General features: G+C 39.4%; 1 protein-coding gene and 9 non-coding genes across 11 annotated transcripts in view; 9 read left to right on the top strand and 1 right to left on the bottom strand.

The window, feature by feature from the left end:
- Positions 1 to 17,563, bottom strand: part of LOC117828608 (partitioning defective 3 homolog) — a 465,785-nt gene that overhangs the window by 437,067 nt on the left and 11,155 nt on the right. The window lies entirely within an intron of this gene.
- Positions 12,987 to 13,058, top strand: trnaw-cca. The gene has a single exon. It is a non-coding gene; the product is annotated as a tRNA-Trp (tRNA).
- Positions 14,138 to 14,209, top strand: trnaw-cca. Its single transcript has one exon. It is a non-coding gene; the product is annotated as a tRNA-Trp (tRNA).
- On the top strand, positions 14,650 to 14,721 carry trnaw-cca. The gene has a single exon. It is a non-coding gene; the product is annotated as a tRNA-Trp (tRNA).
- On the top strand, positions 15,002 to 15,073 carry trnaw-cca. The gene has a single exon. It is a non-coding gene; the product is annotated as a tRNA-Trp (tRNA).
- trnaw-cca lies at positions 15,351 to 15,422 on the top strand. The gene has a single exon. It is a non-coding gene; the product is annotated as a tRNA-Trp (tRNA).
- On the top strand, positions 15,898 to 15,969 carry trnaw-cca. The gene has a single exon. It is a non-coding gene; the product is annotated as a tRNA-Trp (tRNA).
- Positions 16,229 to 16,300, top strand: trnaw-cca. Its single transcript has one exon. It is a non-coding gene; the product is annotated as a tRNA-Trp (tRNA).
- On the top strand, positions 16,691 to 16,762 carry trnaw-cca. The gene has a single exon. It is a non-coding gene; the product is annotated as a tRNA-Trp (tRNA).
- Positions 17,036 to 17,107, top strand: trnaw-cca. The gene has a single exon. It is a non-coding gene; the product is annotated as a tRNA-Trp (tRNA).

Raw genomic sequence — 17,563 nt, 5'->3', positions numbered from 1 at the left:
TGGGTCAGGAAAACGACAATTAGACAACAGTTACTAAAACATCAGCAATTTTTTAAATTCTTAGTTATATGTCATGTTCAAGGGGTTCCTGTCACATGAGTCATTTTTGAAGAAGGACAGAAAGTCCCCCCATCCCTATTCCTGACAGCTTCAATCATCCTTAATAAAACCTTCCAGCCTCTCAGTATAAAACATATTCCCTTATTTGTAAAGACAATTTAAAATCACATTCAGGAGCTTCATTTGCATTCCTTCACCCAAAGACTGCTAAATCAGCAGCTATGAATTCTGGTCTCCATCTTTTTGCCACATGTGTTGAAGATATGATGATCTATTTGCAGGAGGCAGATGCTATTTGCAGGCCGTCTCCTGCCCTCAGTAATTACTGATCCCTAATTATAGGGTGTGAGATGGTTGGCCTGTCAGTGACAGCTCAGCATCCTGGCCGCCTCTGAAAACAGACGAGCCGAAACCCATCTGTTATCAATGTACTCTAGCTCTAACCCCAGCAGCTACACGAAAACCAACAGTGAAATCTTGAAGTGAGTTCAAAGTCTCTCGTAATTATTTTCACCAAGGGTAAGTGTCTGAAAAGTGTTTTAATATGACATAAAAGTCAGGGGGACAACTTGTATAATGGTAACCACAGTGTAAAATCTGAGCTTAAAGTTAAATCTAAGATAATCCTGTTTGAAGGGCAAACACATGAAGCTACTGTGACCCTGATTTCACATTCAAATTGTTCCCATGTCCCTCAGTCGCACTTCCTTAGTCTGCACTGAATGACCTAATTCCATGGTCAAAGCAACAACTAATCATACCACAACATGTTCTGTGACCAAAAAAAAATGTCTGGGCAGGAAATTACTCTGCCCAGATACATCCAGAACTTTACATATTCATCAGTGAAACTCTCCGGGCAAAATCTCTAAAACAGATAAACAGAATTAAGGACTCGGAGGCAGAAAAACAGCATCATGCAAAGATGAAAATTGAAACTTGTAGTTTTTCAGTCCATCCATGGGCTAACATCGAAGTACTTTGGGATGATCTTGTAGCTGGTTTATTTTCTCTTTCACGTAACTGCAGCATCTTTGCTTCTATTGGTCTGAATACACTGAATACTCAAGAGAGGAGAAAGAATAGATGCCCTGCCCATGCTCTGCACCAGGCAAACTGAGACCAACATAAACTCTCATGCTGTATTAAAAGCCAGGGAGTAAAAATTAGTTTTAAGACGCGATTTAAAAGTATCCAGGGTGGGGGCCATTTTGACTTGGGTGGGTAGCTCATTCCACAGTTTAGGAGCCACCACTGAAAAAGCTCAGTCACCCCTCGTCTTTTGTCGGCTTTTTGGCACGACAACGAGACGCATCTGATCAGCAGACCTCAGTGCTCTGGAGGGGGCATAGATGTGTATGAGGTCAGAGATATACTGAGGTGCCAGACCATGTAGTGACTTAAAAACAAACGTTAACCCTCCTGTTATGTTGCGGGTCAAATTGACCCTTTTAAAAGTCTATTTTAGGTAATATATACCTTCCAAACCAGCTAAATGCAGCATAAAAATCTGGGCAGCATGTGACAAAAAGAGTCATGTTAATTTATCAACATCACTTCATTAAAAAATAAAAAATAAAAATGTAAAATAAATAAATGAATAAAAGTCTTTGTCATGTAAAACTATTGTATTTATATTTAGGGCTTTCTAATGTACATTAAAAAAATTCTAACTTTAATTTTAATGAAAAACGAGTGAGTTATACTCATTGAACCATGATCTGTGAGAATTAAAGAACACCAATGCACTAAATCTTGATTTAAAGGGTTGGTAATGGAGTTAAAAATTTAATTAAAAAAACGTTTATTGGGATATTTTGGATAATTGAATTTGCCCCAGGTCAAATTGACCCAGGAACATTATTGCTGTTCCAGAGGAAAGAACATTTTAAACATTTTTATTCTAAAATGGACAGGGAGCCAGTGGAGGGATGCGAGAACGGGGCTGATATGTTCATGCTTGTGGGTTCCTGTTAAAAGGCGAGCAGCCGCGTTTGGACTAATTGTAAGCGAGCGAGGGAGGCCTGGTTAATGCCAGCGTAAAGTGCATTAAAGTAGTCCAAACGGGTTGAGATAAAAGAATGAATCAAGTGCTCAAAATCATTAAAAGATACAACAGATTTAATTTTGGACTCGTGACATCGTCAGTCAAACAACATAGATTGACTAGTAATAGTCTAATCTGTCAAATACTCCTTTTTAATGGAGTCATCCGTGTAGCAGCACAATGTTGGGGTGTTGTTTGTCAGCCTGATGTGTCTCTCCTTGTAAGATGTCCATAAGACAAATAACAAACCATTCATCATGTTGTTGCTTTCCTTGGTGCATGTCAGTTCAAATCAAAGGCATCTCAGTCAACATGACAAAAAGAGTTATTTTCCTCATGATGAACTTAGTAGCCTTGGGCTGCCATCACATAATTGTCCTGATTGAACAGCAATGAAAATTCACTTTCTGAAAAGACCATACACAATGACACAGCAGCCAAGGTCAAGCAGTAGTGTTTTATGTTACAGCAGGACAAATGGCACCAGCAAACACAAACTACAGCAAAACTACCCCACCCTAAAGTCCAGTATTAACATGAAGGAGTCTCATGTTGTAACCACACAATGCACATTTGTTAGTTTTCCATCTAAATACTTTCTTAATTTAAAGAAAGGCATTTAAGTTGTGCTTAAGCACATTATTCAAGCAAATGTAGGATTTTAGTAAGAAAAAATAATTTCTTCACGCTGTGCAGTGAGCTTGAAATCCACTTGTACCCCCCCAGCTCTGCCACAAAGCATGGGAGGAACACCAACTATGAATGTAAAACTGCTCTGTTCATTTTGCTGTGGAAGAGACTCTGCTGATAATGAATCTGTATCAGAGATTTTCAGCTGAAGGTCCAAACTGAAAACATCCTTCTCCACTAAACAGGCCTGCTGAGTGGGAACCCTCAAGAAACTGCAAACTTTAGGCCCGACTCCTCAGGATAACAACCCTAATCTTAAAGATTGTTCATCAGAGTTAAGCCACATCGTCTGAACTCAGACTACTTTAGGATACTTGCACAACAGAAACTCTTGAATCCGCACCCTGAGAACAGACAACAATGAACTCCCAGCAAGGGAAGTCCTAACTTTGATTTTAAATACTTTAAGCTCCAGAGCACAAAACCTGCCAAAACCTTTTCTCCAGTGTTCATTAACTTCACAAAGAGAGGAATCCACTTCGGTAAACTTTTTTTCCTATCACCCTGCTCATGCTGCCCTGCTTGGTTCAAAATAAATCTGTCCAAATGAGTGCAATATCCCACAGTCCAGCCAGCGTCTAAGCTCTTCAAACATCAAGGATTTTCCGTTCTCCTGCAGCTCTGAGCATGCCATTTCCATTTCACAGCTCTGTCTGGATGTTTGAGTGGGCGTCTGGGTGGGAAGGTTTTAAAAACAAAAACAGACAAATTCATTCAAACAAACAGCACCCCAAGGTGAAGTGCCATGAGAGTTTGACTTTTTTTTTTGTTTCTTATGTTTACGTTGCAATGAAACATTTGTCATCTAAATTCACTTTATTTGAAGTTGATACACTTTGGAAATCCAAGCCTTTTTCTTTCTTTTTTTCCAGTTCTGTTTATTGAGTGAAATTCGATGGCATTGTAATTTGCGTACAAGCTTTTATTTTTATATTTTTAATTTAAACAGAGAAAAGAATAAACACAACAATGAGACTGGGAAAGCTACACTCCTAACAGGAGAAACAAGGTGCACACGTGCATAATTATATACCTGTAGAGGTCCATAAATGCAGAATCACCTGCACATTTACAATATAAATATACCAGTCCCAGAACTCATAAAGAAAAATAACCCCTTTCTCCCCAGCCCAGCTCAGCAGGAGAAATTAACGCACACACATTTGGGAATACAGCAATGATGAAAGAAATAAGACACCTCTTAGTCCGGCAGAGTCTTCAGATCTCTAACATGTGAAAGAAAGGGTTGTTATTTGTGAAAGAACTTGTTAGTGTTTCCTCTTAGAGTGTATTTGATTTTTTCAAGTTCTATAAAGGAGGCTGTATCCTGCAACCACTGTGCAACAGATGGAGGGTTGGGAGACTTCCAGTGTAAAAGTAAACGGCGTCTAGCCAGGAGTGAGGTAGAGTTAATGATTTCTTTTTGAATAGAATTGAAATTACTTGATACATCTGGAGTCCCAAAAATAGCTATTAGTGGGCAAGGTTGTAAGTGTAAACCCAAGATGACTGACACAGTGTTAAGAAGCCTTTTTCAATGCACTCCCTAGGCAGTGCAAATAACTTTTTTTTTTTTATGATATCTAATGCACCCTGTGCTGAGATAGTGGGACTGAGAAAGAGCATGTGATCATTTAATCATGACCCCTGATGTAAATCTGTAGGTTACAGCTCTCGGGTACATCACTGAGGTTAATGAGAAGAATTTCTCTGTTAACAGTGACAGCTGTCTCATAATGAAAGATCCTCCACATGTTGTAGGGGCATTGATCGATTGGCTGTATTATTAATTAGGAGAAGAAGACCACCCCAGTTCAATTAGCTGTACATTTCATTACTATATATATTTTTGCGTATGCTACAAATGTCAAGATAGAATCCCACAAGAGACATAAAGAAGAGCAAAATAGTTCTGATAATGATCATCCCTTATTATAACATATGTGATAGGTAAAATAAAGATAGGCCTGATTCACTGAGGTTTTTTTTTTCCATCTAACATGAAATATTGAAGTCTCCTCTCAATTGAGCCTTCTCCACCTCACACACACACTCACACTCAGGGGCGGGGCAGACAGACACATTTCTCATATTGATTTGAAGCAGAGGCCAGTGTTCAAAAATGCACAGGGTAAAGACAGATGCAACTTGTTGACAAAACTATTTTATTAGAACAATTAACTAGCCAGATGTGACAAGTCAGTTGTTTGGCCAACCACTGGTTCATATGGATAGCCCTGCTTTAAAGCTGAACATTAGACAGATTGAAGCACCATTTGTTCATGATCTACTCCTGGTACAAGCCACCAATGTTCTCAACCGGTTCCCTATTTGTGTATGTGTTCAGTGTACAAATACAGACAGGAAAGTTAAGTCAGTATATTAATCACAGCGAAGAGGAATCATTGAGTGATTTGGCAGAGGACAGTGCACTCAGCTCATCAGAATAACAATGATTTAATCTGACCGCATAATAGACTCCAGACCAGAGGGGAACAGCTCTTGAAAAGAATTATAGTTGATCAATACATGTGCGGTTCAGTCACATCTTTTTGGCACCTGGTAAGATAATCAGGCTAAACTGCATCCAGGGAAATGCTGTATCAACAGCATGAAAAAATTAAGCTCACACTGAGAATGAACTCTGAATAATGAATGCCTAAAAGTCCTGAAGTCAAACCCAGTTAAAAATTCAAACTGATGAAAAACATTTTGGAATGAGATAATTCAATTAAGTTTTAAAGCCTCAACATGTTGATGGCTTTGTTAGCGAGGCATAAATTAACTGCTACAGTCAAATTACTAGTCAGTATTTAGGCATAATATTAGTGTCATATATCTTGGTATATAAGTAAGGATATCACACAGATGCTGAATTTGCATTATTCAACCCAAACTACTCTTAAAAACATTGTGTCTTAAATGAAACAGATTGAGCCAGTACTTTGACAGAAGCAAAAGGCAGCTACTGACTTTACACAGTGTTTATTTGCTTTATCAATGGGAAGAAAAGACTGTGTGTGCATTGCAATAGAGGGATGAAATAACCACAGTGCATTAGTGGAATCAAAAGCCAATAACTGACAACACCACAGGGATGCTTTGATGATGTCCATAAATCTTTCTCCAAATCTTACATGGTTCAATCAAATGTCCAATGTTTATAAAACAACTAAACTCAATTAGCAATTAAAAATTGTAATTTCTTTTCCCACCCTGTGTTTAAAATGACTTTCATTGTGCCTGAGGGTTATTACTCAAGTTTGTTTTTACACCATAGCATCTGCTGAGTGATACTGGGCAAGACACTGAGTATGTTAAGTGGTACTGTTGTTTAGTGAAGCATTTTTACAACATCATAAACTCTATTCCCACGGGAATGTTAGATGTATATAATTTTAAATAATAAAAAAAAAAGTTTCCCTTCAGGTTCTGCGAGTCTCTTGCATGAAATCAGTGTATTGGTATTGGAGCTGTGTTTTATTACTATTCATACAAATTGTTGGCAAGGTTTTTGCGCTGGACATTTAGATGGGGTTTTGAATATTCAGGGATCAAAAATGCAAACTCATGCACACTTACTGGCAGAATATATTTTTATTTCCAATGTTTCAGTACCAGACCTTCATCAAGGGGAGCAGTGCATTGCAATTTGCATGTTTTGATTGTCTCTTACTCCTCTCATGAACATCTGTTCAATGAAACAGTTGTGCAAAGTTTTTTTCAGTATGATTCACGGAGAGACGTTACATTGGTAAAGCCTCTTTTTTTTGAAGAGGCAAAGAAAGTAATGAAGGGAGAGAAAAGTCTTGCAAGGAGGGACAGTGGTCATGCAGAGAGAGACAAAAGTAATGTAAGGGGAGTAAAAAGTCACGTAGGGAGAGACCAAAGTCATGTAAGGAGAGACAAAGGTCTTGCAGGAAGAGACAAAATTCATGCTGGGGGAGACCAAAGGCATGAAAGGAAAGACAAAAGTCATGCAGGGAGAGTAAAAAGTCATGTAAGGAGAGACAAAAGTCATGCAGGGAGAGACAAAAGTCATGCAGGGAGAGGTAAAAGTCATGCAGGGAGACACAATAGTCATGCAGGGAGAGATGAAAGTCATGTAGGGAGGGAAAAAAGTCATGCAGGGAGAGACAAAAGTCATGTCAGGAGAGACAAAAGTCATGTAGGGAGAGACAAAAGTCATGCAGGGAGAGACAAAAGCCATGCAGGGAGAGACAAAAGTCATGCAGGGAGACAGAAGTCATGTAAGGAGAGACAAAAGTCATGCAGGGACAGACAACAGTCATGCAGGGAGAGACAAAAGTCATGTAGGGAGAGACAAAGTCATGTAAGGAGAGACAAAAGTCATGTCAGGAGAGACAAAAGTCATGTAGGGAGAGACAAAAGTCATGTAAGGAGAGACAAAAGTCATGCAGGTAAACAAAAGTCATGTAAGGGGAGACAAAAGTCATGCAGGGAGAGACGAAAGTTATTAAGGGAGAGACAAAAGTCATGCAGGGAGACAAAAGTCATGTAAGGGGAGACAAAAGACATGCAGTGAGAGACGAAAGTCATTAAGGGAGAGACAATAGTCATGCAGGGAGACAAAAGTCATGTAAGGGGAGACAAAAGTCATGCAGGGAGAGACAAAAGTCATGCAGGGAGACAAAAGTCAGCCAAGGAGAGACAAAAGTCATGCAGGGAGAGATAATAGTCTTGCAGGGAGAGACAAAAGTCATGCAGGGAGACAAAAGTCATGTAAGGACAGACAAAAGTCAGCCAAGGAGAGACAAAAGTCAGCCAAGGAGAGACAAAACTCATGCAGGGGGAGATAACAGTCTTACAGGGAGAGACAAAAGTCATGTTTGTTTCTGCTTTAAAGATGGATGTATTAGCATAGGTGTTAAGGGGGTCTCCTGTGCTCTTGGAGCCAGTCTCAAGTGGACACTTGAGGAACTTCAGTTTGCCGCACCTTAGCTTTTGCTCCTACTTCCAACATTTAAGGTTGCTGCTTGAGTGAGAAAGAGGTTTCTCACACTAACAAAAGCAAACATACAGTAAATAAGAACTGCATGAATCTCAAAGTAGCATTTTAGTATCTGCAGCTCACCAGCAGTTACAGGAACAAAATTCCCTACTCACTTATTTTTCAGTTAAACCAGGAAGCACCAAGGAAGCTGCCTGGTCAAGAAAGCCAATACCAAGCTCGCAGACAAATACAAGTGCAGTGTTTGTATGAGAGAAAAGAGCCCAAATGTGAGGAAATGACTAGGGATCTGCAAAGATGCTTGTTTGCTTTAACACAAGCCGTATCAACATGAGGGAGTAACTTTTTTTGAAGGCTAACCCTGTCTGTCAGCTCATTTAAAATCTTGTTTATGCCAATATTGCCTTTTGAAAAAAGTATACTCTTTCATAACAAGTTACAAACAAAAGGATCAAAGGCAGCATAACATTTGGGTGGGCTTATTCTGGACCTGTTGTTGTGAATGCTGGCTTAGTCATGACTTAATGATACCTTTATATGGAACAGACACATCGTTAAAGGTTATTAGTTCCACCTTTGGTTTGCTTGAATTGAGAAGCCTGAATATCTATGATTGAAAGGGTCCATTGTAGCTTTTGTAAAGAAGAACATTGTAGGATTTTTTAGCTCTGAACTTCTTTTAATCCATTTTGCTTTTCATATTTTTGATGTACCTTTTTTCAAGGTGTCAGTGATTTGGACAGGTAAAGCCACTGCATTAAGAATAATTTAAGGATTAAAGAGGCATTAAATAAATAATTGTGTACCTGTATCAAATATCCTTGCTACAGGACAGGACTTTTGAAGAACACCTGTAACATCATTCATCCATACATGATGAGAAAATAACCTTCAAGGTGCTCCCTCTGAAAGACGGTAATTCAGGGGTCTTGTTCTTAATTCTTTGACAAACAAACCTAGCTTGCGCTCCAATAACTATCTGTTCTGTTGCTGCAATCCTTGCCACAGAAATAAGCTGTTGACAAAACAGTGGATCACACCCAAGAGGGACTGGCGTGGCCTGCATGTCGAAACACCGCAAACCACATAGTTGGCCTTTGCTACAACTTGCTCACAGTTGGATCCAGCTGGAGGCAAGAGTTGTCATCTCACGGAGATATGGGAGGAGAAAAAACGAGGGAAACGACTCCATGCACTTCAGAAAGCTACTGTACTCAAAACAACACCAACATGCTTTGATTTGGTCTCATCCAAATGACTGCATTGACACATCTTTATGGTACAGGAAAGCAAGTATACAGCTCAGCTCTCTGAACCGTAGCTAATTGGGTCGTTAATGGAGACCACTTGACTTGGGTTTGCTTTGTGGTCAACTTTGACTTCAGTCCATTCCATCAACCAGTGAAGTTGCCAGCCAGTCAAGCATGTCATATGAACCGTTAACCATTGCCCTACAGCTTGGAAACAAGAGTACACTGGAGTTTTGGATTTGCAAATAGGCAGGCAGCTCTGAGGGCAGGAATGATGTCTGTGGTCGAACTAGATGTTGATATGCAGTCTTTCAGAAGATGGTAGAAGTAGAGATAGAAACTTAGATCATACAGCCTGTCTTTGTCCTTTTCTGCTAATTGATACACTACAATCACCCTCACTCATCTGGAATTGTATTATGTACATCAACCCATTCAAGTTGGTACCTTTTCTGCATCAACTGAATTATAAGCAACCCCATTCGATTACTTCTGCCTCTGGAGCAGCTCTGCCTCTGAGAAACGGTTGTGTAACTATAACTGGAATCTATAAAACTCTGGGAAAAGCTTTGACTCCTCACAGAGCCAGATTTGGGAGCTTCTCCTGCACAAAAAGAAGAGCTACAGGAGTCTATACAACTACAGAATGGAAAATAATGCCTGTGTGTGTTTGAATAGCAGGAAAAAATTGGCCTTCATGGTAAGACATGTGAGGTGTGGACAGTGGAAGCTGTCAAAACAGTCTTTACTGTTAAAACATGTTGGGCTGAAAGTGCCTTTCCATCTTAGCAGCATTAGCAAACATAATATGTGCCCTGTCTGCGTGAAATATGTTTGATTCAACAGCTTGTCACCTTCCTTACATTTTCCATTTTCCATTCTACACTATTAAATACAGGTTATGTGGTCCTAACTTCAACCGATCAAACAGCAGCAGCAGCAGCAGCTGAGCAATGTTAATTTTGCATTAAGGGTGTTTTGACAGAACAGGGTGAAGATGATTTATATTTTCTCCAATCTCCACCAACAGACATCAAACCTGCAGCAACCTGCAGGAACAAAAATGGAAATGTTAAAAAAAAAATTGCAGCAGAGAAGACGCCAGAGGAAAATCATTAAAAGCTGGGTAGATAAAATGATAATGACCCTTTTTGTGTGCCGCTTCAATAAAACCATAATGTGAAGCAAGTTCCTCATTAAATGTTAACAAATGTTTACATGTTGAAAAAGTGTTCTGAGCAGTTTAAGACAAATCTTAATGTAAATAAAGTAGGTTTTAGTATGAGGGAGGGGAAAAAGAGAGCTGTTTTAGTTTTTCAGTCAGATTTCTTCCTAAGAAATATGAAAGTCAAGACTTATCTGACTTTTAAAGGTTTGCAAAAACCCAAAACGAGGGTGGACATTGGAATTTAGCGAATAAGAGCAGTGATCCATTTGCTAGACAGTCTCCAAAATATCATGAGAGTGACTAGATGGAAGTCTTGGAGTAGACGTTGTGACTTGTTGAGAATGTGACAGTGGTTCTGACTCCAAAGGTTAAAGGTTACTGCTCAGCTCCAATCTGCACAGATGAAATGCTCAAACCAAGCCAGAAACCTTGGTGTAGTCAAAGACTCAGACCTTAATTTCAGCAGCCACATTAAGACAATTACAAAGTCAGCCTACTATCACCTTAAAAATATATCAAGGATTAAAGGACTCATGTCTCAGCAGGATGCAGAAAAACTCCTCCATGCATTCATCTTTAGCAGACTGGACTACTGTAACGGGGTCTTTACAGGACTCCCTAAAAAGTCCATCAAGATGACTGCAGCTCATACAGAATGCTGCTGCTCGAGTCCTAACAAGGACCAAGAAAGTAGACCACATCACTCCAGTTCTTAGATCCCTACACTGGCTTCCTGTCTGTCAGAGAATAGACTTTAAAATCCTGCTGATGGTTTATGCCCAAAATACATTGCTGATCTGCTGCTACTTCATGAACCATCTGGACCTCTGAGGTCATCAGGTACTGGTCTGCTTCAGAGTCAGAAGGAAACATGGTGAAGCAGCGTTTAGTCATTATGCACCACATATCTGTGACAAACTCCCTGAAAGCTGTAGGTCTGCTCCAACTCTCACCTCTTTTAAATCAAATATTAAGACTTTCTTATTTGCCACTGCCTTCCTATCTTAGCTTATTTTAACTTGCTTTAAATGCACATTTTAAATGCACTTTTAATATATTTCTAATTTTCCTTTTCTTTTCTATGTTTTATTATATTTGTCATTTCAATTGTGTTATTTTATGCTTGTCTGAATGCTTCCAATGCTTTTAATGTTTTAATGTAAAGCACCTGCATGCACAGTCAAACCTCTGCAAATGATCCAGAACGCAGCAGCATGTCTGGTCTTCAACCAGCCTAAGACAGCTCATGTCACTCCCCTGCTCATTTCGCTACACTGGCTTCCAGTTGCAGCTCGCATCAGATACAAAACTCTAATCATCACTTACAAAGCAGTCACCAAAACCGCTCCAGTTTACCTGGAACCCCTCATCCAGGTCTACTGCCCTTCTCGCCCGCTACGCTCAGCCTCTGAAAAGCGCCTAGTGCTTCCAGCACACAAGGCCTCAAAATCACTAGCTCGACTCTTCTCTTCTGTTGTCCCTAAATGGTGGAATTAACTGGCCAACTCCATTCCATCTGCAGAGTCCCTCTCTACTTTCAAAAGACAGCTAAAGACCCAGCTCTTTAGGAAGCACTATGCACTTAGCTAGACTGTTCTCCACTGTTGTCCCCAGTGGCAGACCATGTTGTCCAGCTACAATTGACTCGCACTGTCCTGCTCTACTCTGGGAATCTGTGTTCAGCTCTGGAGTGACCCAGCACTTGGTACTTTGGTCATTGTTGTGGTGATGTTAATTGTTGATGATGATAATGGAAAGTCTTAAATGGTTTGGTTGCTTCATTGTAGATGTTCCTTATTTTACAAAAAAAAAAAAAATCCTTATTTACTTTTGTACATTGCCTTTACACTGCTTGGCAGTACCTGCACCTAAATGGACTTGAAGCACTTTGTTACCCGTTTGGATCTTGTTTCCTCTTGTCTAGATCTTTGCTTGTGTTGTTCTTGTTCTCGTATGTATGTCGCTTTGCATAAAAGCGTCTGCTAAATGACATTGTAACATTGTAACACATTGAGTTGCCCTTGTGTATGAAATGCGCTATACAAATAAAGCTGTCTTGCCTTGCCTCCAAATAAAAATGTGGTATATTTAAATCATAGCAGGGGTCATTTATTTATAATGAAGAGAAAATAAATAGTTTTGCATTCATATGTATATCATTAGTAAATGTCAGTTTTCAGTCTACTGCTCTAAGTATTTGGCCAAGAGGTAGAGAAACTGCAGTTGGCCATAAGGTCAAGCAAGTTAAACGGAAAGCAATCATTTCTATGTGTGACTAATCACTTCAACATATTTTCAGTTTTCTGCTTGACTGTCGGAAGATAGCATTTAGAAAGGAATCTGTATTTCAGACAGTCTCCTAATGTCAAGGGGGTGACTTCAGGGCAAGTTCAAACAGTTTGTGGTGAATGAATGAAAGAGAGAACTTACATGTTAAGTGAGAAATTTTGACCCATGACTTGCAAAGTTAGAAGACTCAGTGTATTTGCAGAGTGTTTTCTAGAAGTCGTTTATAATTTCCTACAAGGTTATTAAAGTAAGAAGCTGTTCTAATTGATTAACATAAATTATTTATATATTATATATACCTGTGTAAAATGTTGATGAAAAGAGCAATACAAATCAACAAAACTTTCACAGACTGATTTCAGCTCATGAATGCTCTGAAGTTAAAAGAAAGACTGCAGGAACTGGGACCATCTGAAGAGCACATAGAAAAACAGACGTCTCGACGAGTTTTCAATTTATTGGAGGAACTTTATTCCAGGTTCAATTTGGAGCATGATTCAACAGAGACAGGACCTTGTGGCGCAACGGTAGCGCGTCTGACTCCAGATCAGAAGGTTGCGTGTTCAAATCACGTCAGGGTCAATGGTTTTCAAGACAAACTACAAAAAAATCTAACCAAAGTCATAGGCTATAAGTGAGACTGTCATTTGTGTTGTCAATGACACTTGCTGTGCTGTTCTATAATAGTACACCTGTTTCAAATGCATATGTTAAAACCTGTCTACCATAGTTGGTATTCATTTTGTTGACATTGAGTTAACATGTCAGTTGATTTAGGGTTTTAAAGGAAGTTTTACCACTAACTCCTAGCACAAGGCTCTTTCACTTTGACGTGTTTTCTGGACAGAAGCCAGTCACAAGTGTGAGTTGAGGGTCTGATCAAAGTCCCAGTTTAAAAAAAAAAAAAAAAAGAGGACCTTGTGGCGCAACGGTAGCGCGTCTGACTCCAGATCAAGTTCAAATCACGTCAAGGTCAATGGTTTTCAAGACAAACTACAAAAAATCCAATCAAAGTGATGAGCTTTAACTAAGACTGTCATTTGAGTTGTCAATGACACTTGCTGTGCTGTTGGATTATAGTCCACCTGCATCTACAGCTGATACTCATTTTGTTGATAATGGGTTAACATGTCAGTTGTTTTAGAGTGATAAAGAAAGTCTTGGTCTTAACACAAGGCACTTTCACTTTGACATCTGTTTTCTGGACAGTAGACTGTCACAGTAGTGAGTGAAGGGTCAAATCAAACTTCCAGTTTAAATCATAAAGCAAGAGGACCTTGTGGCACATCGGTATCGCGTCTGACTCCAGATAAGACGGTTGCGTGTTCAATTCACGTCAGGGTAAGCGGTTTTCAAGACAAATTACTAAACCAAATTAAAATGTTTAGTGAAAACTGTAACCATGAGTAAGATGGTCATTTGTGTTGTCAATGACACTTGCTGTGCTGTTGTATTACAGTACACCTGTTTCAAATGCATATGTTAAAACCTGTCTACCATAGCTGATACTCATTTTATTGACATTGGTGATAAAGGAAGTTTTATCACTAATTCCTAGCACAAGACACTTTCACTTTGACATCTGTTTTCTGGACAGAAGCCAGTCACAGGAGTGAGTTGAGGGATGGATCAAATTTCCAGTTGAAAAAACTAAGAATGAGGGCCTTGTGGCGCAACGGTAGCGCGTCTGACTCCAGATCAGAAGGTTGCGTGTTCAAATCACGTCAGGGTCAATGGTTTTCAAGGCCACTTACAAATTCTGAATTGTCTGAGGTGAAACTCTCAACAACTGTAACATGGGCTTTCTGTTCTTCAATGCCTGTTTCCAGCTCCTCCATGCCTGCCTGAATCCAGTGAAATTTAAATCATGTGACAGAGTTGCATAAATTATAGATTTTTGTTGAAACAACACACATGACAAGGATGCAATCATGACTACAGTTACAGGCAGTCAGAAATTAAAGGTCTTAAACAGTTGGTGGAATAATGCTAAAAAAAAGTCATAATTAAACTCCTAACCAAGGGGCATGAGTAGGGCAGTTGATCCCCAAGTAAACCAATAAAAAAAAGTCATTATCATCAAAAAATAATTTCACTTTGACTTCTGCTTTTTTGATAGTTCTCTATAGTCATGGAAGTATCATGACCCAATGACAAAACTTAGCAGGAATAAGACCTTGTGGCGCAATGGTAGCGCGTCTGACTCCAGATCAGAAGGCTGCGTGTTCAAATCACATCAAGGTCAATGGTTTTCAGGACAAACTACAAAAAATCTAATCAAAGCGATGCACTATAATTAAGACTGTCATTTGTGTTGTCAATTACACTTGCTGTGCTGTGGGATTATAGTCCACTTGCATCTACAGCTGATACACATTGGGTTAACATGTCAGTTGTTTTAGAGTGATAAAGAAAGTCTTAGTTTAAGCACGAGGCACTTTCACTTTGACATCTGTTTTCTGGTCAGTAGCCAGTCACAGGAGTGAGTTAAGGGTCAGATCAAACTTCCAGTTTGATTAAAAGAGGACCTTGTGGCGCAACGGTAGCGCGTCTGACTCCAGATCAGAAGGTTGCGTGTTCAAATCACTTCAGGGTCAATGATTTACAAGGCCACTTACAAATTCTGAGGTGAAACTCTCAACAAGTGTAAAATGCCTGAATCAAATGAAATTGAGATCATCTTACAGAGTTGCATAAATGATAGATTTTTGTTTAAACAACCCACATGACAAGTATGTCATCATAACTACCGCTACAGTCAGACAAAAACTGAAGGTTTAAACAGTTGTTGGAATGATGCAAAAAAAAATTCAATTAAACTAAGAATGAGTTATGGGTTGGATCTAACATCCAGTTTAAATAACAAAAAAAGAGGACCTTGTGGCGCAACGGTAGCGCGTCTGACTCCAGATCAGAAGGTTGTGTGTTCAAATCACGTCAAGGTCAACGGTTTTCATGGCCGCTTACAAACTCTGAGGTGGCCTAGGTGAAACTCATACAGTAACATGGACATCAAGACTTGTGCTACGATGATATAGCATGTCTGTTTCCAACACCAACACACCTGCATTATTTAAAATTGAATCATGTGTTCCAGAGTTGCATAAATTAACAAAGCATTTACCTGACGTGAATTCAAGATTTCTGTTTAGCAACCAGCATAACGAGTATGTATTCATGAATACAGTTACAGAGCAAAAAAAAATTGAAGGTCTTGAACCGTTGTTCGAATAATACAAAAACAATTTTTATCCATCAGATGAACTCCTGACCAAGGGGCATGAGTAGAGTAGTTGGTCCTGAAGTAAACCAATAAAAAAAGTCATCATCAAAAATACTTTCACTTTGACTTCTCCTTTTTGGACAGTTACCCAAAGTCATGAATGTAACATGACCCAATGATAAAACTTCGTAAGAACCTGACCTTGTGGCGCAATGGTAGCGCGTCTGACTCCAGATCAGAAGGCTGCGTGTTCAAATCACGTCAGGGTCAATGGTTTTCAGGACAATCTACAAACAATCTAATGTCAATGACACTTGCTGCTCTGTTGGATTATAGTCCACCTGCATCCACAGCTGATAATCCTTGTGTTGACATTCAGGTAACATGTCAGTTGTTTTAGGGTGATAAAAAAAGTCTTAGTCTTAGCACAAGACACTTTCACTTTGACATCTGTTTTCTGATCAGTAGCCAGTCACAGGAGTGAGTTAAGGGTCGGATCAAAGTTCCAGTTTAAATCACAAAAAGAGAGGACCTTGTGGCGCAATGGTAGCGCGTCTGACTCCAGATCAGAAGGTTGCGTGTTCAAATCACGTCAGGGTCAGTGGTTTTAAAGACTACTTACAAATTCTGAGGTAGCTGAAATGAAACTCTTACAGCAATATGGTCACCAAGACTTGTGCTACTATGATATAGCATGTCTGTTTCCAACACCAACACACCTGCATTAACTAAAAGTTAAATCATGTGTTCCAAAGCTGCATAAATTAACTATTAATTAAAGGTCTTGAACAGTTGCTCGTATAATACAAAAACAATTTTTATCCATCAGATGAACTCCTGACCAAGGGGCATGAGTAGAGCAGTTGGTCCTGAAGTAAACCAATAAAAAAAGTCATCATCAAAAATACTTTCACTTTGACTTCTCCTTTTTGGACAGTTACCCAAAGTCATGAATGTAACATGACCCAATGATAAAACTGCGTAAGAACCTGACCTTGTGGCGCAATGGTAGCGCGTCTGACTCCAGATCAGAAGGTTGCGTGTTCAAATCACGTCAGGGTCAATGGTTTTCAGGACAAACTACAAAAAAATCTAATCAAAGTGATGAGCTATCAGAAAGACTGTCATTTATGTTGTCAATGACACTTGCTGCTCTGTTGGATTATAGTCCACCTGCATCCACAGCTGATAATCCTTGTGTAGTTGGTCCTGAAGTAAACCAATAAAAAAAAGTCATTATCATCAAAAAATACTTTCACCTTGACTTCTGCTTTTTGGACAGTTACCCAAAGTCATGGATATAACATGACCCGATGATAAAAGCAAATAAGAATCAGACCTTGTGGCGCAATGGTAGCGCGTCTGACTCCAGATCAGAAGGCTGCGTGTTCAAATCACGTCAAGGTCAATGGTTAGCAAGACAACCTTCTACGAAGGTAATCAAAGTGCTGCATGTCGACTGTACATACAACTAAGATGGTCATTTGTGCTGTCAATGACACTTGCCGTATTATAGTCCATATCTATAATAACTGATATTCATATTGGGTTGGTAAAGTTGCATGAATTAACATTAGATTGACATGACGAGATATAAAGATTCCTGTTAAAACATCCAGGCTAACAAGACTGTCAATGTTAATACACTTGCACTCACACATAGAGGACGGTCTTGTTTAGTTTCTCAAATGGCCCTTTAAAGTAAAAAGAACGTCATTTTCCCCAATTCAAAGCACAGAATAGCTGTACTTCACTTCTGTATTCTGGACTGTTTCAGTGTCAGGGGAGTGACATGAGGTCATAGCAGAAGCTATGACCTGCTGGGAGAAACACCTAGTGGTGAAATCAAAGGGCATCTGAATCC

This window comes from Notolabrus celidotus, chromosome 17 (genome assembly GCF_009762535.1).
Source record: "Notolabrus celidotus isolate fNotCel1 chromosome 17, fNotCel1.pri, whole genome shotgun sequence".
Taxonomy (NCBI): domain Eukaryota; kingdom Metazoa; phylum Chordata; class Actinopteri; order Labriformes; family Labridae; genus Notolabrus; species Notolabrus celidotus.
Note: the sequence above shows the minus strand (reverse complement) of the source record. Positions and strands in the feature narration are given on the sequence as shown.